Source organism: Balaenoptera physalus (assembly GCF_965194825.1).
Source record: "Balaenoptera physalus genome assembly, chromosome: 9".
NCBI classification, from domain to species: domain Eukaryota; kingdom Metazoa; phylum Chordata; class Mammalia; order Artiodactyla; family Balaenopteridae; genus Balaenoptera; species Balaenoptera physalus.
Genome location: NC_138888.1, coordinates 48,788,221 through 48,814,905, shown reverse-complemented (window position 1 = coordinate 48,814,905; position 26,685 = coordinate 48,788,221). Strand labels below are relative to the sequence as shown.

Genomic DNA, 26,685 nt, shown 5'->3' with positions numbered 1-26,685 from the left:
AAAAGGTATCCCATTTATACCTCCAAAACACTTTCTCAAACAACAGGTTAAAAAAAAACAAAACAAAATAATGCTAAATTCTTACTTATACTGTAACTAATGTCTATGTAATTCTATACAGTCCTAGGAGAGTAAAATAAACATATCTGGGTCTAGCTACTTGGTAATATGTAATATTATTTTCTTATTCCAAATTAAATATGTAAAGTTATAATAACAACTTTCAGTTGTTTCATAATTCAGAATGAAAATCCAATGAATTTCAAGTGATTAACATAGAAAAATAAGAATATGTTTCAGCATATAAAACTAAAACATACCTTACTTCATAAGTTACTGGAATTATTACATTATATTCTATCTTCACAATAACAACAATTCTGGGCCATATCTCATAGTACACAAATCTAATCAGACTGGTTTTAGTTGGAACAAAAATTATTACAAATTTATATTTTACTAATAATGTGAAAGATCTCAGGACATGACAAAAAGTATATACCTCTATAGTGTAACTTCACATTCTGACATAACAATACTTAAGGAATATCAACAACTATTATCATCAAGAAAATCTCCCTAAAGATAAATCTCACCATATTGGGGGGGGGGCAGGGCAGAGCGGGTAGAAAACAGAAAAAACCCAGAACAAATCACACAAGAGCTATAAGACAGTATCTTATGATCTAACATACATATAATTGAAATCACACACAAAAAGGAGACAGAGAACAGGTCAAAAAAAAAAAAAAAGATAATGGCTGAGATTCTTCCAAATTAAATAAAAGATAGAAAACCACAGAACCAAGAAGTTCAGAGAACACCAAACAAAACAAGACACATCATGTTCAAAGGTAAAGACACACCATATCCAAAGACAGAGAAAATCTTAAAGACAAACCAAGAAAAAGAAAAAAGAAGACATTTATTATACAGAGAATCAAAGAATTACAGCAAAACCACACAAGCCAGACAACAGAGTGACATCTTTTTTTGTTGTTTTTTGCTGCACCATGAGGCTTGCGGGGATTTTAATTCCCCAACCAGGGATCGAACCCAGGCCCTGGCAGTGAAAGTGCCAAGTCCTATCCACTTGAATGCCAGGGAATACCCTAGAGTGACATCTTTTAAGTGCTAAAAGAAAAGAAAATGGCAATCTAAAATTCTATACTCAGCAGAAGTATTCTATAAAAATGAAGGAAAAATAAAGTCTCTTTCAGAAAATAAAAAAACTGAGTAATTCATTACCGCCAGACTTGTCCTACAATAAATAATAAAGGAAGTTCTTCAGGCAGATGGAATATGATAGCAGACAGAAACTTGGATCCATAAAGAAATCAACAGCACTAGAAATGACATAAATGAAAGTAAATATAAAACCTCATTTACATCTTATTTGTAATTTCTCTAAAAGATGACTGTCTAAAGCAAAAATAGAAGTAATCTATTGTGTGCTAATAGCACATATAAAAGTGAAATGCATGACAACAAATGCACAAAGGATGAGCAGGAAGAATTTGGAGGAAACAGCTATAAAGTTGTTATAGTATATATGGAATTAGGTACTAGTATATAATGGAAGACTTGATTAGTTACAAATATATATTACAAACCGTAAGACTACCACTTAATTAATTTCAAAAAGATATATAAATAAATGAGCAGATAGTAGAGAGAAAGGGAATAATAAAAAATATCCAGGTAATCCAAAAGAGGAAAAAAGCAAAGAACAGATAGAATAACAGAAAACAGCTAGCACGAGAAGCAAGAAGAACTACAACCCTGCAGCCTGTGGAACAAAAACCACATTCACAGAAAGATAGACAAGATGAAAAGGCAGAAGGCTATGTACCAGATGAAGGAACAAGAAAAAAACCCAGAAAAACAGCTAAATGAAGTGGAGATAGGCAACCTTCCAGAAAAAGAATTCAAAATAATGATAGCGAAGATGATGCAGGACCTTGGAAAAAGAATGGAAGCAAAGATCAAAAAGATGCAAGAAATGTTTAACAAGGACCTAGAAGAATTAAAGAACAAACAAACAGTGATGAACAATACAATAACTGAAATAAAAACTATACTAGAATGAATCAGTAGCAGAATAACTGAGGCAGAAGAACAGATAAGTGACCTGGAAGAAAGAATGGTGGAATTCACTGCTGTGGAACAGAAAAAAGGAATGAAAAGAAATGAAGACAACCTAAGAGACCTCTGGGACAACATGAAACACAACAACATGCACATTATAGGGGTCCCAGAAGGAGAAGAGAGAGAGAAAGGACCCGAGACAATATCTGAAGAGATTATAGTCAAAAACTTCCCTAACATGGGAAAGGAAATAGCCACCCAAGTCCAGGAAGTGCAGAGAGTCCCATACAAGATAAACCCAAGGAGAAACACACCGAGACACATAGTAATCAAACTGGCAAAAATTAAAAACAAAGAAAAATTATTGAAAGCAGCAAGGGAAAAACAACAAATAACATACAAGGGAACTCCCATAAGGTTAACAGCTGATTTCTCAGCAGAAACTCTACAAGCCAGAAGGGAGTGGCATGACATATTTGAAATGATGAAAGGGAAGAACCTACAACCAAGATTACTCTACCCAGCAAGGATCTCATTCAGATTTCATGGAGAAATCAAACGCTTTATACACAAGCAAAAGCTAAGAGAATTCAGCACCACCAAAGCAGCTCTACAACAAATGCTAAAGGAACTTCTCTAAGTGGAAAACAAGAGAAGAAAAGGACCTAAAAAAACAAAAACAAAACAATTAAGAAAATGGTCACAGGAACATACATATCGATAATTACCTTAAACGTGAATGGATTAAATGCTCCAACCAAAAGACACAGGCTTGCTGAATGGATACAAAAACAAGACCCATATATATGCTGTCTACAAGAGATCCACTTCAGACCTAGGGACACATACAGACTGAAAGTGAGGGGATGGAAAAAGATATTCCATGCAAATGGAAATCAAAAGAAAGCTGGAGTAGCTATACTCATATCAGATAAAATAGACTTTAAAATGAAGAATGTTACAAGAGACAAGGAAGGACACTACATAATGATCAAGGGATCAATCCAAGAAGAACATATAACAATTATAAATATATATGCACCCAACATAGGAGCACCTCATACATAAGGCAACTGCCAACAGCTATAAGAGGAAATCGACAGTAACACAGTAATAGTGGGGGACTTTAACACCTCACTTACACCAAAGGACAGATCATCTAAACAGAAAATTAATAAGGAAACAGAAGCTTTAAATGACACAATACACCAGATAGATTTAATTGATATTTATAGGACATTCCATCCAATAACAGCAGATTACACTTCCTTCTCAAGTGTGCACGCAACATTCTCCAGGATAGATCACATCTTGGGTCACAAATCAAGCCTCAGTAAATTTTAAAAAACTGAAATCATATCAAGCATCTTTTCTGACCACAATGTTATGAGGTTAGAAATCAATTACAGGGAAAAAAATGTAAAAAACACAAACACACGGAGGCTAAACAATACGTTACTGAATAACCAACAGATCACTGAAGAAATCAAAGAGGAAATCAAAAAATACCTAGAGACAGATGACAATGAAAACACGACAATCCAAAACCTACGGGATGCAGCAAAAGCAGTTGTAAAAGGGATGTTTATAGCAATACAAGCCTACCTCAAGAAACAAGAAACATCTCAAATAAACAATCTAACCTTACACCTAAAGGAACTAGAGAAAGAACAAAAAAAAACCCAAAGTTAGCAGAAGGAAAGAAATCATAAAGATCAGAGCAGAAATAAATGAAATAGAAACAAAGAAAACAATAGCAAACATGAATAAAACTAAAAGCTGGTTCTTTGAGAAGATAAACAAAATTGATAAACCATTAGCCAGACTCATCAAGAAATAGAGGGAGAGGACTCAAATCAATAAAATTAGAAATGAAAAAGGAGAAGTTACAACAGACACCACAGAAATACAAAGCATCCTAAGAGACTACTACAAGCAACTCTATGCCAATAAAGTGGACAACCTGGAAGAAATGGACAAATTCTTAGAAATGTATAACCTTCCAAGACTGAACCAGGAAGAAACAGAAAATATGAACAGACCAATCACAAGTAATGAATTGAAACTGTGATTAAAAATCTTCCAACAAACAAAAGTCCAGGACCAGATGGCTTCACAGGTGAATTCTATCAAACATTTAGAGAAGAGCTAACACCCATCCTTCTCAAACTCTTCCAAAAAATTGCAGAGGAAGGAACACTCCCAAACTCATTCTATGAGGCCACCATCACCCTGATACCAAAACCAGACAAAGATACTACAAAAAAAAATTACAGACCAATATCACTGATGAATATAGATGCAAAAATCCTCAACAAAATACTAGCAAACAGAATCCAACAACACATTAAAAGGATCATACACCATAATCAAGTGGGATTTATCCCAAGGATGCAAGGATTCTTCAATATACGTAAGTCAATGTGATACACCATATTAACAAATTGAAGGATAAAAACCATACGATCATCTCAATAGATGCAGAAAAAGCTTTTGACAAAATTCAACACCCATTTATGATAAAAACTCTCCAGAAAGTGGGCATAGAGGGAACCTACCTCAACATAATAAAGGCCATATATGACAAACACACAGCAAACATCATTCTCAATGGTGAAAAACTGAAAGCATTTCCTCTAAGATCAGGAACAAGACAAGGATGTCCACTCTCACCACTATTATTCAACATAGTTTTGGAAGTCCTAGCCACGGCAATCAGAGAAGAAAAAGAAATAAAAGGAATACAAATTGGAAAAGAAGAAGTAAAAGTGTCACTGTTTGCAGATGACATGATACTATACATAGAGAATCCTAAAGATGCCAGAAGAAAACTACTAGAGCTAATCAATGAATTTGGTAAAGTTGCAGGGTACAAAATTAATGCACAGAAATCTATTGCATTCCTATACACTAATGATGAAAAATCTGAAGGAGAAATTAAAGAAACACTCCCATTTACCACTGCAACAAAAAGAATAAAATACCTAGGAATAAACCTACCTAGGGAGACAAAAGACCTGTATGCAGAAAACTATAAGACAATGATGAAAGAAATTAAAGATGATACCAACAGATGGAGATATATACCATGCCCTTGGATTGGAAGAATCAATATTGTGAAAATGACTATACTACCCAAAGCAATCTACAGATTCAATGCAATCCCTATCAAATAACCAATGGCATTTTTTACAGAACTAGAACAAAAAATCTTAAAATTTGTACGGAGACACAAAAGACCCTGAATAGCCAAAGCAGTCTTGAGGGAAAAACTGGAGCTGGAGGAATCAGATTCCCTGACTTCAGACTATACTACAATGCTACAGTAATCAAGACAATATGGTACTGGCAGAAAAACAGAAATATAGATCAATGGAACAAGATAGAAAGCCCAGAGACAAACCCACGCACCTATGGTCAACTAATCCATGGTAAAGGAGGCAAGGATACACAATGGAGAAAAGACAGTCTCTTCAATAAGTGATGCTGGGAAAACTGGACAGCTACGTGTAAAAGAATGAAATTAGAACACTCCCTAACACCATACACAAAAATAAATTCAAAATGGATTCGAGACCTAAATGTAAGACCAGACACTATAAAACTCTTAGAGGAAAACATAGGAAGAACACTCTTTGACATAAATCACAGCAAGATCTTTTTTGATCCACCTCCTACAGTAATGGAAATAAAAACAAAAATAAACAAATGGGGTCTAATGAAACTGAAAAGTTTTTGCACAGCAAAGGAAACCATAAACAAGATGAAAAGACAACCCTCAGAATAGGAGAAAATATTTGCAAACTAATCAACGGACAAAGGATTAACCTCCAAAATATATAAACAGCTCATGCAGCTCAATATTAAAAAAAAAAACAACCCAATCCAAAAATGGGCAGAAGACCTAAATAGACATTTCTCTAAAGAAGACATACAGATGGCCAAGAAGCACATGAAACACTGCTCAACGTCACTAATTATTAGAGAAATGCAAATGAAAACTACAATGAGGTATCACCTCACACCAGTTAGAATGGGCGTCATCAGAAAATCCACAAACAACAAATGCTGGAGAGGGTGTGGAGAAAAGGGAACCCTCTTGCATTGTTGATAGGAATGTAAATTGATACAGCCACTATGGAGAACAGTATGGAGGTTCCTTAAAAAACTAAAAATAGAATTACCATATGACCCAGCAATCCCACTACTGGGCATATACCCAGAGAAAACCACAGTTCAAAAAGACACATGCACCCAGTGTTCATTGCAGCACTATTGACAATAGCCAGGTCACGGAAGCAACCTAAATGCCCACTGACAGACGAGTGGATAAAGAAGATGTTGTACATATATACAACGGAATATTACTCCGCCATAAAAAGGAACAAAATTGGGTCATTTGCAGAGACATGGATGGATCTAGAGACTGTCATACAGAGTGAAGTAAGTCAGAAAGAGAAAAACAAATATCATATATTAACGCATATATGTGGAACCTAGAAAAATGGTACAGATGAACCGGTTTGCAGGGCAGAAACTTGAGACACAGATATAGAGAACAAACGTATGGACACCAAGGGGGGAAAGTGGCGGGGGGTGTGGGTGATGGTGTGATGATTTGGGACATTGGGATTGACATGTATACACTGATGTGTATAAAATGGATGACTAATAAGAATTAAAAAAAAAAAGAAAACAGCTGGCACAGTGATAGAGTTTAGTCCAACCATATTATTAATTACATTAAATGTAAAAAACCTAAACACATCAATTAAAAGACAGAGACTGTCAGACTAGGTAAACAAATAAGCCCAACTATATACTATCTACAAGAAACCCATTTTAAATATAAAACCAGAAGTAGGTTGAAAGTAAAAGGATGGGAAAAGGTATGTTAGGAGACAATTCTCCATGGGTCTGTACTGTGGTAGTTGTCTTTGAATCTACTTCTCAGTACTTGACTTGCAACTATCTCCCAACTGCAATTCCTCCTTATTAGTAGTCAATAAATTGGAAAGTCAGGAATCTACTGTCTAATGCCAGCATCTATGAAATTTGTGGCAAGTTAACTTGTTAGCTTGCAAGAATGTAAAAATCTCAGACCCTTCACAAGCCTTGACATGATATACCATGTTAAAAGCTAATTAAAAGAAAGCTGGAGTGGCTATATTATTAACGGACAAGGAAGACTTTCAGAATAAGGAATATTACCAGGGATTAAGAAGCCATTTCACCAAGAAGATATAATAATCCTAAATATGTAAGAACCCAACTAAAGCTTCAAAATACTTGAAGCAAAAACTGATAGAACTGAAAGAGAAACCAGCAAATCCACAAGTTGGAGACTTTAACATTCCTCTCAATATTTGATAGGACAAGCAGATGATAAACATACGGAAAAATTCAACCTTACTAGTGAGAGAAAATATACAAACTCACAATGAGGGAGATCATTTACGCCTATAAGAATTCATTTAAAACTTAAGTTTGACAAATCTAAGTGTTGGTGAAGATGGGGAACATCAAAAACTCTCATACACTGCTGGTGGGCATATAATTTGATAGAACCACTCTGGAAAACAATTTGGCATTACCGAATAAAATAGAGATGTACACATCATACCACAGCAATTCCACCCCTAGTACAGCCATGATAAATTCTTATACACATGCTCTAGAAGACACGTACAACAGTTTTCATAACAGCATTGTTAGTAATTGGAGATTAAAAAAAAAAAAAAGACCAGGAAACAACTCAGATGTTCACAGATAGGAGAATGAATAAATAAAATTGTGATATACTCATATAACACAATACTATACAGCAGTAAAAAGGAATGAACTACAGCTATATAATTCAACATAGGTGATTCCCTAAAACATAATGTTGGGTTGGGGCAGGGGGAAATCACAGAAGAACAGACACACATAATAACTCTAAAGAGATAAAACCAAATAATATATTGTTTAGGGATATTTACAAATGAGGTAAAACTATAAAGAAAAACAAGGAAACGATTAACCAAAATTAGATAAGAGAGGAGGAGGCAATCAGAGACTTCAAAGATATTTGTAATGTTTATTCTGGGTAGTAAATAGATGTTTTTTATATTCCTTACCCTATACATATTACAGATATTCTCATATTATATATTTATAATTTAAAATTCTTACTAAGAATAAGTAATAAATACAGCTTCACTCAGCAAATATTGAAAACAAAAAAAAAATGTTAAATAAAATCACCAAACACAAGAACAACACCACTGTTGTTAGTAGACACTGAGACGTACATGACCCAAAGAGGCCACACTAGATACTGGTTATACTTAGCAAGATATAAAACATGAAACAACATGCCAGCAAGGCAGTGTCAGGTAGTTATTCTTCAGTAGGAGTCTTCACAGCAATTCAGGGAGTATTCTCTTTGGCCCCCAGGTGGCAGGTCAGGTAAAAGAGAACGTGATCACAAGGACCAGTGCAGTAACTACCCTAGCTTGGAAGTACCAAATAGTAACCACCAACTCCAGTCCTAAAGACATAGATTCCCAGTCTCACAATAGACTGGCTCAACTATAAGATTTATCACACCCAGGAAAGCCCAAAGCTGTTGCCTCACACTGGTATTTACAGTTTATTCACAGTCCTCCCAGTCCATATGTACTTTACTAATCATGATTCATTATTACCAAAAGCAATGGTACTTGGTTACACAACTGACATTCTATCTCTATCAGGTTTCCAGGTGAATAAAGCTAGAGAGTTAACCCAAGACCAAAATAGTCAGGGGGAAAAAAGCTATTAATTTTTTACCCACAAGAAGTGAGGAGATTAAATTTAGAATGGCACTAAGCTAAACATCTATTTATATATTTCACTGAATGTAAAATGCCAATGATTATAAGACATCATTTTTTGTACTACTAAGAAAGAATATGCTTCCAATTAAATATGGTGCATCACTGATTGTAAGACCCATCCCAATTACTGAGATGTAAAAATGGCGGCGGGGGAGGATAAACATCTTAGAATCAATGAAATACAAAATAACTCTTCCAATTTTTCACTAAAATATTTAAGATATACAGCACTATTCTCTACCTTGGAGATATAATCTGCTCCAACAGAAACCAGTTCCCTACTAAAATCTTTCTAAAATATGTAAGATTGTATTTTCTCACTCAATACCTCTCTTTCTTCATCTATTCTAAAAACACAACTCCTAGTATCAACAAAACTGATGGAGCATAGCTCTCTCCATTCTGGATGTTAAATGAGCTTCCCTCACTGATAAAAACCACCAGAAGTCCTAAGGGCCTTTACAACCTGGAGACTTTCATGTAATGCTCTGGAGAAAAGAAAGACAGAAAGACAGACAGACAGAAAGAGAAGACAGAAAAACAGACAGAAAGAAAGATCCTCAGGTTATCTGGGAATAAGTTTGCTCCCACATGACAGAGACTGTGCAGTCAGAAGGGGGGAAAACTCTTAAACCTCAATCCAGTAGGGGCATACTAAATGAATGTTTTCATCTAAGTGGGCTGTGCTCAATTATTAGCTCTGTATATCTGGGAAGGCAATTCTATCAGTTTATAAGCAAAAATGAAGATAATCAATTGGACTTTCCATACTCTGCCTACTTGCAAACACCAGGAGTGGATAAATAGCCTCTTGTTCATAGAAGGATAAACTTGGGACCTATACAAACATTCAGCACACCTTCTTAAGATGCCAAAGAAAAGAATCTGTGATAATTTACATTAGGAAACAGAAGAAATGTAGACAGTATCTGCTGTGTTCTCGATAAGATACAAGAAAATACAGTTTCTGTGAAACATCTTTTATAAGGAAAGATGATCAGTTAAAAAAGGAAGGAATAAAAACACAATAGACATACACAGACTAAGATATAAATGGAACGCTAAGAGATAAGGAAAAGGAAAGAAATATAAACAACAAAATTAAAATCCATACTGGAGGTAAGAAAGAATAGAATCTGTGTTACAGGAAAATATATCAGTAATGTAAGAAGATGAAAACAAAAAGGATCACCAAGAATGTGAAAGGACAAAGTTAAAAATAAGAGGGAAGACAGGTATAGAAAAGTAATGTGAACCAATCCACAAATAACAGGTATTTCATTAATTTAAAAACAAAAACAGCATAACAAATGGAATGAAAGCAATAATCAAAGGCATAATGGAAGAACTATCCCAAAATAAAAAAACACCAGCATCTCTACATCAAAAGGACTTTCTTATCTCAGTCAAAATTCAAAGACACCAGAATAATGTTTAGAGAATTTTAAAGGAAAAGCCTGGGACACAAGAATACCATTTTGAGCCATGCTCTCATTAACATGTACACACAAAAAAAGCCATTTTCAGATATTCAAGGGTTCAGAAAAATAAACCACCTGGATATCTCCTGAAAAATAGTACCTGGAAATGTATTTGAGGCAACCAAAAAAAAAAAAAAAAATTAAACCTGGAACTCAAGAATGGGTATAAACGGTGTGGTATAAATAGATGACTGGTGGTGCTCCATACAAAATTAATACATAGAGGTAAATCTAAATTGTTCTACTGAAATTTAACACATAAGCTAAAAATTTTTTTAAAGAGAAGATATACTGTTTAAAACATTCAACATTTATAAGTTAAAGATTCAGAAGCTGAGAGTATAAAAATTAAAATAAGCTAAATTCCTTGTATCACATAAAAGAAAATATTTTTTATTTGTTCCCAAATTTTATCATTAAAACTACATTTCTGGGCTTCCCTGGTGGCGCAGTGGTTGAGAGTCTGCCTGCTAATGCAGGGGACACGGGTTTGAGCCCTGGTCTGGGAAGATCCCACATGCCGCAGAGCAACTAGGCCCGTGAGCCACAACTACTGAGCCTGCGCATCTGGAGCTTGTGCTCCACAACAAGAGAGGCCACGACAGTGAGAGGCCCGTGCACCGCGATGAAGAGTGGCCCCCACTCACTGCAACTAGAGAAAGCCCTCGCACAGAAATGAAGACCCAACACAGCCAAAACAAATAAATAAATTTAAAATGCATTAAAAAAAAAAAACTACATTTCTGTATATATGCTTTTAAAAGTGATTACTGTATCATGCTTTTTAACAAAGCACATAAAAGAGTTTATGCTGCAAAAAACAGAAAGCAAAGAGTAAAACAGAATTATTAAAAGGTATAAAATTATAAGAGTAAAAATCAAATACATCAATTATAGCAAATTTTTATAGTTTAAAACCTCTACTGGAAAGATCCTCAGATGGGGTTAAAAAAATGAAATGACTTAAGAATTAAAAATAGTGACAGGCAATTATACAACATGGAAATAGTCAAGTTAAAAGGAAATAGTTAATAATTTTGATGTGGAACAAGAAACAGGACTCAAGAAAATTAAAAGGTCTCTTTAGACTGATTAAAAAAAGATATCTACAGTGCTACTCAAATGCAGTCTATGAAGGAGTTGTTTGTTATAGGTTTGCAACAAGACAAGTATCAAACTAGAAACTCTTACAGAAATTTGACAGGAATTCTATATCTGTTAAATAATATAATAATACAAAAAGGGAGCTTGTTGGGTTTTCTTTCTCATTTCATTTTTCTAGTAATTCACTTTTTTTTTTTTAAAGAGGTGGATTTTTTAAAAATTTATTTATTATTTATTTTTGGCTCTGTTGGGTCTTCATTGCTGCGCGCGGGCTTTCTCTAGTTGCAGCGAGCGGGGGCTACTCTTCGTTGCGGTGTGTGGGCTTCTCAATGTGGTGGCTTCTCTTGTTGTGGAGCACAGGCTCTAGGCATGCGGGCTTCAGTAGTTGTGGCACGTGGGCTCAGCAGTTGTGGCTTGCGGGCTCTAAAGCACAGGCTCAGTAGTTGTGGTGCACGGGCTTAGCTGCCCCGCAGCATGTGGGATCCTCCAGGACCAGGGATCAAACCCGTGTCCCCTGCACTGGCAGGCAGATTCTTAACCACTGCACCACCAGGTAAGTCCCTAGTAATTCATGTTTAATGTATTTTAAAGAGGTATCAGAAAAAATTGATTCTTCACCACAATTAGTTTGAAAAGTACTGCTATAAAAGACCTATCAGTTATAAAGCTTTATGTGCCAATAACACATCAAAATATACAAAAGTTAAAACAGAGATGCAAAGCAAAAATGAAGAACAAAATAAAGTGGGAAAGTCTCATTCCATGACAGATTAGATTAAAAATAAGTAGAGAATGAAAACAAATGATGAAAAAAAAAAAAAAGAAAACAAATTATGAAATGTCACATTTCCTTCAGAAAGTCATCTATTATAAGATGTACCATCAGTTGAATACTAGCTTTTCAGGAGAAAAAATTACTGTGTTAAATGTACACATTGTGAGATGTATTACAACCTCAGAAATATTAGAATTTTTTTAAAAGAATCAATCAAGGAAATAATAGTATGTCAACAATTTGGTATCAAATAAATAGAAAAATTTAATTGTCAATGAAACATTTATAAAGATAGTGATGATATAACAGACCCTAAAGAATACCTCGACAACTTTGAAAAATTAAAAACCATGTAAAGCATGGCAAAAAAGGGTTTTCTACTATTCCTCACTATAAATCACTTAAGGATTCCTGTTTGGTTTTGCTTTTTTTGATGCTGCTGGGTAAAATTATTATGAAGAAAGGGTTTGCCAACTTTAAAAACTTTTGAGAACTACATTAAATGACTTAAAACATGCTAATCTCTTTAGCCTTGCAGTTTTCTAATCCACTTTTATATAGAACTCAAGGGAAGAAGTCAAAGTATTTCATAATGTCAGATGCTGCATATATCATAGATGCCTCTGCTATCCTCTTCCTACCTCGTTCGTTACAATCTTAATAAAAATGTAGGATATTATTTGGGTTTTGGGTAGCATTATTGCTTTCTCAAAAAAGGTCACAGTCTGCTTGTCTTTCTTCTTTGTGGCCCACTGGAAAAACAATAGCCAAATGTAGCCACACTAATATAGCTATATGGTTGATTACGTAAAGGCTGGCTAAAGAGATAAAGGGTTATACGAGAGCATTGCTTGAAACACTACCACTATATATATATGTGTATATACTGTACACATTACACACACACACACAAACACATACACACAATGCACACTGAACTAGACAAGACCCAAAGCAATATTATTCTAAGTAACACAAATGTATTTTCCACCTATGTTCTACAGTCAATCATCTAAAAATTACCCTCCAAAGGATGATCCTACTTCTTGGACTGGTCTGTCAAAAAGAGTGATCTCATGATAGCACCAAACTTAGAAGAGAAATAACTATATCAAAGATAGGATCCTTTTGAAACTTTTCATTTTAAGTCAGGGTTTTGAAAGGTAAGTTCTCTAAATAAGTGTTCTTCCATTCTCAAAGCTAATACTTAAACCTAACCTCAACTAAATGTGTTCTAAAAGCGTCATTTAAGATACAAACTTCGTTATAAAATGAAAAAAAATTATTTAAATAAAATGTATTTACCATAAGAATAAACAAACTAGAAAAAATATTTGCAACTCAATTCACAGATAGAGACCAATTTTCCTAATATATGAAGAGCTCCTTGGAATCAGTAAGCAAAAGACCAAGACTCACAACAGAAAAGTGGGTAAAAGATAAACGAGTAGTATCCTGAAAAAGAAATACAAATGGCTCTCAAGTATCTGGAAGGACATCCAATCTCACTCATAATAAAAGAATGCAAATTAAAACTACACTGAGATCCATAATTTTTATCTATTAGATTGGTAAAGATCAAAACATTTGAGATCATAACCTTGGTGAAAATCTGGAACAAGTCTCATTACTGCTGGTGGGAGTACAGATTGAAACAACCTCTGTATTATAGTTCTTCTTACTGGAAGAAATCCTTGTAAGACATTTAAAAAATGTAGTACATAAGATACATTCAGGCTGGTGTGAGCTGTTGGTCATTTAAAAAAATCTGTTGGTAATTGTCTGCTCTTATAGAATATTGTTCATATAATGAAGCAGACAGGTGCACAAGTTTAAGAAACTTTGATGATGAACACAGTAGTATTGCTCCATCTGCTCCTCATCTCATGATGGCCTATTGTGCACTTAGTGGGTGATCAATTAAATTTGCTGGGTGAATGGGACCAGGAATGATGCTAAAGGATGATGAGAATGGAATAAAACAACTGAGAACAAGAAATTAACTAAATTTATCTGAAATGGTAAATAAATTGCTTAAACACTATACTTTTTCAAGAGCAGGGCACTGTACACTGACAAATGTTTCCTGAAAAATGAGTCGGCCAGCAACAGAGGTATAGCAGATTGTTGCAGTAATGGCTCCCTAATGAGTCACACACTTTTAGGAAATTCCTCCCACACAGACTCTGGGCTTGGCCATGTGATTTGCTTTGGTCCATCAGAAAAGACAAAATATATGGGCTTGCCTTCACTTGCTGCTCCTACAAACCCTACTACTGCCTCCACATGAAGGCTAGCCTGCTGGAGACACATGGCTCTCCACCACCCCAGCACCAATATCCAGACATAGGAGTGAAGCCATTCTAGGCCAATTGGCTTCCAGACAACCTCTCAGCTGATTGCAACCGCATAAGCAAGCCCAGCCAGAAGCAGGAGCAGAAATGCTGAACTGAGCCCATGCCAGAATCATGGGCTAACAAATGGCTATTGTTTTATACACTAAGTTTTGGGGCAGGTTTGTTATACAAAAATTGATACAAGTGGGGAGATGAATAGGATTAGTGGCCAAGGAAAATTTTTGTTTTACCTGTTTCTGCTTTTTAAAATTTCACAATGAGAATATATCCATATACTATTTAATTAACTTATAAAAAATTTTATATCAGATTGATGTTATAGTAAAGCCCTACCATCACCTTATAAACACATACACATAAAAACAAAATAATCCAGTTCAAATGGGAACATGAATTTGAGAGGAGACATTAATATTGCTCAGGAAAAAAAGGGTCAGTACAGAGTAGCAGGGTATATTTATTACAAAAAAAAATTAATGAATAAGAATACATTCATGGTCACTGTCATGTCTCAATAATGGCTATTATCAGATTCTGGACATGTTAGGAGACATACATCTCAGATTTTGCTTCTCTGCTTCTTCTGTTTAGGCAGGTAATGGCCTAATACATGGTCCCTCATTTTAATTCTCACATGCTATGAGGTAAACATATGCTGAATAACTTCAGGCAAAAGTTAATTATCCTCTTCATGCCTTATTTCCTCAACTGTAAAATGGGGATAGTAGTAACTATTTTATAGAGTTGTGAAAATTAAACACTTAGAATAAGGCACACAGTAAGGGCTCAATAAATGGTCTATAACCTCTGTTAGTAAAATGATGTAACCTTAAAGTCTTCTGACTAACTTGGCTTCTATTTTATAATCACTAAGCAACATCAACCAAAGTGTGATTCATCAAAATTAATTTGAAAATCTTTCTAATAACTTCGTGAAAAATCCAGAAGACAATGCTATTAAAAAACAAAACAAAACAAAACAAAACCTGGGAATATATGTAGAAAAAATATGGTGAAGAAAATTGAAACTCTAGGCAATAATGAATTCATTTGGTCCACATTCCACAATACTAAATGGGTTTAAAAACCAAAGGCTTCAATTTTTGTGTGTGTGTTACTAATTCACAAAAGGCAAAAAAAGAAGAGAGTGATAGTTCCCACTGTCACCTCTACTATGATCTCTGGTGCACACACACTTCCAACTCATTCTACCATCATTTAAAAAAAAGAAGGCACTACTAATGGCTTTGGAAAATAAGGCTCTTTCACAAGAAATACACTTAACCTAAATGGCAGTATTGGAAAACTGTAGTTACTCCTTGATCAATGGCTTAACCTGCCCTTTTTCAAGGCAAGATCAGGCTTGGATAATTCTGTCTCTCTCTCTCTCTCTCTCTATATATATATATACACACACATACACACATATATGTATATATATGTATATGTATAGACACACATACACACACACATCAACAGTTTAAAAAGAAAAATCAGGCCTGGGTAGGGTACTTATAAAAAATAGCCAATTTTTTAAAAGTGTTTTAAACCAGTAATTACCTAGACTTCAGACATATGAGTCAGTGACCTACTGTAAAGAGCCTTACACCACAATGTACAGGTATTTTAGTTTGTCCTATTCTGAGGAATGAATAAATGCTACAAAAATTCCATTTTTCATTTCAATTCAACTCAAACATTTTAAAGAGTGCTTGGTATATATGCAGTAATGTGGCAGATCCTGGAGTTAGAAGGGTTAGAAAGAAAGTAACAGTTATGTTACTATATATGCCAGATATTTGCTGCTTACCATGTTTAATCATAACAATCCAGTGAGGTAGAAATTATTAAAACTCACTTTACAGAGGAGGAAATTAAGGCTCACAGAAATAAAATAACTTATCCAGGGTTTCTTAGCAGCAGAGGCAGTGTGGAGGGTCCTGGGGTGGGGGTGAGGGGAAGGAGGCACATGAGGGTAGTGCCATATGACTATTCCTACAGACAAACACAACACTCAGTGTAGTCAGTCCTTTATCAGCCATGTGAAAAGAGGCTAGGACTGTGGAAGACCAAAGAGATAATCTTTTGGGAATGGGCAAAGGAGTCACAGAAGGCTTTAAAGTGGTTAATATTTGAGTTGTTACTTTAAGGATGAGTAGATTTATCAACTTCAATGCCAAGGTTCACCCCCACCTCCCCTCATCCCCAATATATTAACCAAAATAAATTACTTACTTGAAATTGAGAAAAACAATTTTGAGAGAAATCTTCCTCAGATATATTATTCCATAGTTTTAAAACAAATAATATGATGACAGTTTAATTTTTAGGTTGCTTTTATGTGGCTTGTCTTGGTTTTTATTCTGAAATGAAATTTAGATTAGTCATTTTCTTGTTCTGAGAAACTAGGAGTATGCCAACATGTTTTAACTTCACATTTTTTCACATATCAACATGTATTCTTACTTACAAAGTCTTTCATTTCACCATCTCAAACAAAACCTAATTTAATGTATAAATTACTTTGAAGTATAAATATGTATGCAAAATAAGATATTTCTTTTAATCCTTGTTATACTTCCTTGGTAGTTGTAATAAATGGAAGAAAAATAGAAAACTCTTGTTAAACTGTTATATATTACACAAGCATTTTTGAGGTAACATACTTTCTTTTATTCTTTGAATCATATATATAGTAAATGCTCTCTTAATCCAAAGAAAATTAAATAACTGTCCCCAAGGAAATTGACCTCAAAATCTTAGTACTTCCCACAGCTATCATCTAAAAAGAAAACAGAATTGGACAAAAAAAAAAACCCTAAGTTTTCTGAAGACAATTACTGCCCTTTTTTCTCCAAATTTACTTTCCTAGGCATATATTCAATTTCTGCTGCAGAAAACAGTCCAGTTTGCCAATACTAATTAAGCAACAAAATATTTTTCACTTAAAAAAGTGAAATACTTAAAAATCTACAGAGAACTGGAAGAAACACAGAAGATCATCTGGAAAACTTAAAAGAAATGACAAAAAAATAAATAAAAACCAAAAACAAACAAAAAAACCCCACCCAACCACACACCAAAAGGTTACATAGCTGTCATTAAGAGGGTTTTACTTATAATTTGTTCTGGTCTCAAAATGCATCTACTTTATGTCTAGACAGTGAAGTGTTTTTCTTTAAATTGCCTAAGACACCTACTCCTGCCTTATCTGTATCTTATCTGGAAACTATAAGTTAACACAATTTTACCCAAAGTTTACTGTACCTTAACTCCCATTATTTATTTCCTCTCTTATTTAGCATCACTGTGGTGTTAAAATGGCAGCCAGGTACCAAAGTGAGATATACCATCCCATATCCCATACCTTAATAAGTTTCTAAGTATTTCTCTGAAATATCTAAGGCTAATGGCAACATTCTTTGAAGCCTATTTAACCCCAACCTACTTAAACCCCAATCATTTTTCACTCATTTTTAATTGAACAAATTCTAATCCAATCAAAAGCAAGACCAGAAAAAGTTTAATTACAGCACCAGAGGAACTTGAAAGGTCTCCTGATTCATTCCCCTTTTCTTTGGAAAACTATATACATACAATTCTAGTATCAATTTTTGTTTATATCTGTCCTAAATTCCTCTTGTTATAGTCTAACCTTTATATTATTCTTTAAAAGAAGATAGCTACAGTCATCACAAAACAAATTCTACTATAACCTAGTCTACAGGAAGAGTCTAAGCACTATCGGACACCGCAGGCCCTCAAAGATTTCTAAACTGCGTACGTGCATTTTTTTCCTCTAAACGTCGGTATGTTAGTCTTTCAATTATAACCAATGCCTTTCCAATTTTCCCTCAGGTCTGGGGAGCCAGTGTGAGGCAGGCAGTAAGGGCCGAGAGTCAAGATCCCCAGTTTTCAGACCCAGCCCCACACCAACCAACTGTAAAGTGGACAAATCCCTGAGCTTATCTATCTAGATATCAGTTTTCTTTAAATAAAATGAGAGAATTTCACCAGAACAGTGTTTTCCAACCCCTTTCACACTGTAAATAATATTTGTTCAGCACACTGGCCAACAAGAGGGCATTTGGAGGCACTGACATGGTGCTTGCCGAAAAAAATTTATCACATTTTCTTTATATAATTATGGAAGAAAAATTTTAATTTAAATAAAATTTGTAACAATATGAATGAATTTCAAATCCAACCTTTTTCACATCAGGAACAATATTTCAAAATAACAATGATGATTTATTTTTGCAGAACATACACGCACTATTAGGCAGTCACCTTGCAGTAAGCTAAATGGCACATCAGACAAACAGCTAAGAGGATCCAATACAGGCGAAATTCAGGCGTAGAGCTAGGTCCCCCAGGGCAACATCCCTGCTACCCAGTCCTCTCATCATCAGTGGCTGCACCTTGCACTGGATGACATGCTCCTCAAGCACCCAGAATGCAAACTCCAATAACAGCTCCACGAGCCTTTCTTGACAAGAGGCAGCTGCATACTCTGGCTGGCTGAAGTAGATTCCAAGTAGTAAAGCACCTTCTTTAATGTACTTAAAATATCAAACACAGCAATAACTGCTAGTTATGCTCATCATGCTCTCTGCTTACAGGAACCCCACACCCTACCTTCAGACCCCACTCCACTAGGGCCCAGAGCCACATAACATCAACTGGAAGCTCTGAATTAGAAGACCTCAAATTAAACAGTACTGCAGTAATCATTTGACAACTATTTAGGCCTACTATGCCCTTTTATTTTTGTTCTTCCTTACCAATTCTTGCAAGCACAACATAACCTAAAAAAATTAACTTTGAACAGGTATCACATGCACATGGCAAAAAACATCCCAAAGTTACCAAACAGTACACTATAAAAAAATTAGACTCCCACTTTTGTCCTCTAGGCCACCAGTTACCCTCACTGGAGGCAACCACTGTTACAAAACTCTCATGTATCCTTCCAGATATATGTGTACAATATATATACTTACTTATAAATATATTTTTTATTTACATATATTTATTTATATTTATACATTTTATACATACATATATATTTTTTAAGCCACACAAATGGCAGCATACCACACATGGAGTCTTGCATCTTGCTTTTTTTCCTCTTAATATATCAGACATGGCACCACAGCAGTACACATAGTGTTGCCTCATTATTTTAAAGACTGCCTAGTATTCCACTGAATAGATATGCCATAATAATACTTAACTACTCCCCTACTGGTTTATGTTTAGGTTGTTTCCAACCTTTTGCAATGACAAACAATGCTGCCACAAATATTCTTATATGCTCATTTGACATATATATAAAATCTTTCAGAGGATAAAATCCTTGAATGAAGTTGCTAGATCAAAATATACGTGAAAAATGAAAAAAAGAACTAAAAAAAAAAAGGGAATTCCCTGGTGATCCAGTGGTTAGGACTCTGCGCTTCCACTGCCAGGGGCCCGGGTTCAATCCTTAGTAGGGTAAGTTCCCACAAGCTGCGCGACACGGCCAAAAAAAAAAAAAAAAAAAACCACTAAAATATACGTGCACTTTTAAATTCTGAAAATGATTCCCAAATTGCTTTCCATAGAAAATGAACATTTTATACTCCCACCAGCAATATATGAGAATGCCCATTTCCCCTTCCTCTCACCCTCCCCAAGTTATACTATGTATCAATCTTTCCTAATTAGATAGGTGATAATGGTATGCTGTAGCTTTAATTTACATCTTCATTATAATAAAATTGCGCATCTTTTCATATGAATTCTCTTTGCTCACTTTTTCTACTGGATTGTTTTCTAGGAGCTCTTTGTATATTAAGAGGAAATTAGTCCTTTGTGAAAAGTGTACAAATAATTTTTACTAGTCTACTTCTCTTTTAACTTTATGATTTTTGTCGTTATACAGAATTTTATTTTTACAGTGTAAAATTCAGCAATCTGGCTTCAGTTGTTTCATACTTTGAAAGACCTTCATCATTCCTAGATTAAATTAAAATAATTATCCTACGTTTTTTGTTTGTTTTCACATTTCAATCTTCTGACTTATCTGGAAGCCAACACTTTATTAAAGAATTCTTTTCACTACTGATAGGAAAGGTAGCATCCATTATCATACACTAAGTTCTTACATATATTAGAGTCAATTTCTGCTCTGTTTCTACCTCTGCTCTGTTTCATTGCTGTCATGTGCCAAAGCCATCCTACTCTGCAAAACATTTTAAAATTAAAATCAGTTTACATATAAATGAGTATAATAAAACTAGAAATTACTGGCTTCCTTTAATATAAGAATCATTTTGCAGTTCCTAAACTGAATTTATATAATCAAGTTTAACACTATCATCATGCAATCATGCATTTTAGTTGATACTTATCTGGGAGCCCAATATCAACCTCAAGTCTTTTTCCCATATTTCTGATAGCTTTTCCTTAATCTTGTATAGTTTTTTTTTCCAAATTATAAAATCAATATATGTTCTCTGAAGAAAATCTGAAAAATACAAAATACACCTCCCAGAGATAACCAACCTTTATATTCTGGTGCATTTTTCCTGCATAAATGACTATTTTGCAAACTGATTTTTTCCTATAATATACTGATAGCATTTTCCCATATTATTTTATATTATATTTATATTATAATCGTGAAAACATGACTTTAATGACATAAATTCTACTAAATGAATATGTCCAATTTATGTAACCATTTCTCAGTTGTTGAACATTTGGGGTTGTTCCCTGTTATGCCTATCATCTATTGATTAATTCTTGCAACAAATGCTTGAGTTTCAAGCACTGTGGTCAGCATTGGCTGTATAATGGTGAGCAAAAATGAACGCATTACCAGCATTTATGGAGGTTACTGGGAAAGACAAACATTAATCTCCAATGTATATAAAAATTACAACTATAACAAGTGTTATGAAGGAGAGTTTATGGAGCTTTGAGAGTCTATGGAAGGCTTCCCTGAGGAATGACAAATTGGAGTTTAGGTGAAGGAAAAGGAAAAACATTCTAGGCAGAGGGAACAGTAGGTACAAAGGCCTCATTGAGGGAGGAGCATGGCAAGAATAAGGGACTGAAATAAGGTCAATATGGCTGGAACATAAAGAGCAAGGCAAGAAGGACATGGCTCAAGCCATGACTGGATAGAGAGGTAGGGACCAGACTGTGCAAGACCTTGTAAGACATGTAGATGCCACCACATAAGACATGTAGCTTTGTCCTTATCCTAAATGCAATGGAAAGCTACTGAAGCATACCAAGTAGTATGGTGATATAATCAGGTTTGCATTTTGAAAAGATCCCTCTGATTACAGTGTAGAAAACAGATTAGAAGGGAACAGAAAAGATTGGGGTAGGCCAAGATTAGGAGGCTATTTGTTGTAAATGAATCCAAAAATGCTAGTAGTTTAGACTAGGGTGGTGATGGATAATGAAAGAAGTAGATGGATTCAAAAGATAATCAGATTTTGCCAAAAGATTTACATTCATAGATTAAAATCCCTAAAACTGGAATTATTGGGTCAAAAAACAACATTTCAAGGATTCTGACATGCATTGCCAAGCTGCCCAGCCAAGAGCAGTTTTCTCTCCATTTGTGAATTACCTTGTATCTGTTCCTCTATCAGAATTTTTATATTCTTTTGAAATTGCTTTAAAATGACTTAATCCATACTTCCTTCATGAAGCCTTCCCTGACTCCCCTTTTTGCCTGCTAGGTGGTCACTGAACATGTCCTCCTTTGAGTCCGCACTTTGTCTTACACATTTCTTTTATATTCCAATTAAACTATGTTTGACTTATGTTTACATGTCTATCATCCCTCCTACATTGTGAGCTTCTGGAGGGTAAAAGTTGTTCATAACGACGGCACTTAAAAAATAGCTCAATATATATGCAGTAGGTTCTCATTAAGTGTTCACTGAATGAACTGAATCACATATTACAAGATTCCACTGTGTCCACAGATTTAAGAGGACTCCTGCTTAATAAGCTTCTGATTAACTGATGGTTATTTTAAGTCAAACACAATACAGAAGACTAATAAAATTTGCAACTCAAGCTTCAAATACCTACTAAATAAAGTGACTAATTTTGTTTGTGGTAAATCACTAAATCTCAGTAGTGCTCCTGAAAAATCTTTCTAATATTTATATCAAATAGGCATTATGTGATGTTAAAATATTTTTAAATGGTTTAGCAAAAAAAAAAAAAAAAAAAGCCTATGAACAAGACTTTTATTAGAGAAATTATTCATAATCTGAGTTGTTGATAAATGCTTTAGCTTTCAAAATTGTACTCATCTCAAATTTATTTAATAATCCACCAAAATACCAAAAAAGTGAGGTTATTTTGCAACTACATAACTTTATATAGCATTTCACAATTATCAATTTCTTATGTTGAATAACCTGATTTCATAGCATCTAGAACAATCTACTAAAATTTTCACTAGCTGGAGAAAGACTTAGAGGGGGGGAGATGGCAGAGTTCCTTACAGTAATCTTAAAGTCAAGCAGCTCCCTCTATAGTCTGTTTGTCCTACTTTGTTTAATTACTTGCTTTGTGAACATCTCACTCACACTCTTCTATTTACTCCTACTCTGCATCTCAGCAGGGAAGCTTTTTGAAAGGATCATTCTGTTTAAATTGATGTTGAGAAAACTGAGAAAGCTGTCTAAGCTCAACATGAAATGAGTTACATCAGGCAACTAATAAGCAAGAGTTAGTATGTGCTAACTGGGCAGCTTCCCAGATCCACCTGAGTCAGATCCTTACAATTAAGCCTTAGGATTTTATTTGAAGTGAATTCCCAGAGCACTCATACCCATATTCAAATCTAAGTGAAAAAACGCTGTCCTGTACTTTAGTTATTTATAACCTTGCTTCCCACCACTAAAACAAGTTACCAAAAAATTGTTATATTGCTCAATGCATTGTATGTCAAAACAATATTCAAGACATTTTTAAATGAGTGAAAGAAAAGCAGAAGAGGTTTTTGGTTTTTCAAAAATAATTCCATCACTTATATATAGAAAATTTAATTGATTCTCTCAGGAACCAATATCCTCAACCACCAAGGGATTAAATCAGTCAGTCAGGATTTATCATTCAAATTTGAATGTACAACTTTTTAAAATACCTTTTCAAATTTCACCAACTTAAGATATGAGAGCTTTTAAGCCTAAGACAATTTATTTCTTAAATTACTCAAATATGCCCTCAAAACACAGGACAATCAGAAGTCAACTGGACTGTTTTCTAAAGCAGAAAAATACTTTTCATGCAATAATAGGAAAACTGAACTAGTAAAAATGTAATAAACCAATCGGTTCAAAATTTATAATATAAATCTGAAATGGTCACTTTATTTGGGAGAAAATTTCTTCTGCTGCTATTTTTCACAACTTCATTTGAAAAGCAAACTCAGTTTAAAAACATATTTTCTCCAAACCAAGGTAAAGAATTGAGGACTTCCAAAATTTCCTATGTATGAAAGACAAGTTTATAACACTCTAACATAGATTTATCATGTTACAATTTTTCATTAATTTTACTAATTAGTAGATAAATAGTTGGTGCTTTCAAACAATAAATCTGTCTTCATTAAAAATTCTAGCATTCAGACTTTTACTAAGCCAAATTGACTTCTTTTTTATATTAATTATTTTCAAAATTTATTTTACTAGGTGGACTGGACTACTTTTCTTTGGGGAGAGAATTCAGAAGCAGATAATTGTACAGTTTTTGTTTATGTTCAATTAATATTAATTTTACTGGGAGTTTCTGACATGCTAAAAATGCTGGCTTGATTCTGAAAGCTGTAAACTCTAAACGTATGCCAGTGATGTCAAAATTTTTCACCTTTTGGGAAACACAAAAATTTTTATGTTTGTGAACTACATTTATAGCAAACTCAATTCAATTATTCTTAACAACTTGTAGTTTGGGTTTCTCTGTATCAGGTTTTATATCTTTCAATGTATGTACAAAAAAGTCTAACTTTTATATTGATTTACATTATACATTTCAAAGTGATTTTTTAATCCAGTTTTTTTTTAAGGGGTGGGAGGGGGAGATGCTGGTAATCTATTGCAAGATGTCCAAGAGGAAGAAACACGTATTTCTTTTTATAGACTAGTTCACATGTCTATTTTTTTAATATTGAGAAACACAAAAGTACACCATACTCTTTATTTTTTAAAGAATATTTTTTCACATAATAAAATTCCTCCTAGCTCACTCTGAAATTCACTTTTTTTCCACAAACAAAATTTCCCTATAAAACAGAGCTTGCAAATCACTCAGGGATACATATTTCATGACTTGTGCAGAGAAAAAAAAAACTATGTGTAGAAAAGTAACCCAAACCATACAAACTGTAATACACAGCAATGCCACAGTATATCCTATTAGCATGTCCCTTTATAATTTCACAATCTGGCTGAACAGAGCTATATCAACATCCCTATCTTATTCCTTCTCTGCACCTGAAGTGAAAAAAAAAACAAAAAACAGTATATTACACTGAAATGCCAATTAGAAACAAAGACAGCACCACTATATTTAAAAGGGCAGAAAATCTATCCTTCAGAACTCTTTATTGCCTCCAAAGTTTCAGGTGTTACACTTTCAACAAATTGTTAACAGCACCCAAATGTCCCATCTTAAAAAGTCCATATCATCAAAATCTCTTTCACTATTTTAAAAAGAAGCATTCTATCAAATCTCACTAACAACACTGAAATTTTTAACAAAGCGAATTCACATTAAAAGATAACTGCTTTAAAAAAAAAAAAAGATAACTGCTTAGAATGAGTGCTTGTGTTTGGGAAAGTGCTATTATCTTGATAGCCCACAGGAAAACTGACTGCAGTAATAAGATGAATGGTGATTAGGGCAAGGAGCATCAAGTGGGAAACGCTATCTAAAATCCCAAAGGGCAGTACATAGCTAGAGGTAAGAGCATCTCTTTCTAGGAGGCAGCTCCATTATTTCACGTAGGCAGTTCAAAGCATGTAGAAAAGCAAAACAATTTAAAAACCTTGTAAATTTGGCCACTATCCTACTTACATTATCATAAATCTCCAAGAGCTTTTGAGAACGTAGCTTCTGTCTCCCCACCCCACTGGTTCTTCAAAATAGTTTTTATCTTAAATGTACGTGTATTTAAAATGCAATGCTACACCCCAGCACAGGGGCATTTTTTTTTAATGTTTGCGTTGCTGGGCTTAGCTGTGGTTCCTATGAAATTCACGCTATTAAGTGGGATGTTATACGTTGGGCAACATAAACACGCATTTCCTACTTCCGTGGATACACATTTCCCTGAAAGCAATGCACCTGGGGACGCAGCCCTGTGCCCCAGACTCTGAGGCTTTACTTTAAACTCTAAGGAGTTACGACCTGCACTCACAGCAGAACCACATGGTCACTTCAACAAGAAAGATTATCTGGCCCCAGGCGCCACTCTTCAGCCCACAGCATCTCCAGAAGGGGCAGAGGAGAGCGCTAGTGAGAAGAGGCGACGAGGAGCGACTGACAACAGAGCTGACACTTCCCCACTCCTCAGAAAGCCATTTCCAGCAAGGGGAACTTGGGAGACGCAGAGGGTGTCCGCGGTCCCACCAGCGACCGACCTCAGAGCGGGGTCCCGCGCACCCATTCACGGAGGACATGGCGCGGCCACCTGACCCGTCCTCCGGGGCGAGAGCAGTGCCCGCTCCGCCCGCCCGCGACCCCGAGTGCGGACCCGGCTCCCGACCGCCGCACGCAGTGTAAACACTCGGCGCCCGCCGCCTCCCCGCCTGGGGTGGGATGCGGGGGGCGGCGCGCAACGCTCGCGCGGACCCCCATTTTTGCGCCTCTCGTCAGGCTCAGGCTCAAGAGGAAAGGCGAGGAGGGCCAAGGGGAGGGAAGACGCGGCAGCGATCTGCGGAGAGGGCCGGCAGCGTGCGCGCGAGTGCGTGGCGGGGAGGGCTGCCCGGGCGTCCGCC

General features: G+C 35.2%; 1 protein-coding gene across 9 annotated transcripts in view; it reads right to left on the bottom strand.

The window, feature by feature from the left end:
* REV3L (REV3 like, DNA directed polymerase zeta catalytic subunit) overlaps positions 1-26,685 on the bottom strand; it is a gene marked incomplete at its 5' end in the record, with an annotated part of 188,424 nt that overhangs the window by 161,578 nt on the left and 161 nt on the right. Inside the window, 2 exons of one of the 9 annotated variants that reach the window (XM_082475070.1) lie at positions 16,901-17,028; positions 18,956-19,186. The exons of 6 other annotated variants lie outside the window; for them this stretch is intronic. Of the gene's footprint in view, positions 1-16,900; positions 17,029-18,955; positions 26,579-26,685 lie in introns of those variants that run through there. 2 more of the 9 variants (XM_082475069.1, XM_082475068.1) reach the window with 2 other exon arrangements.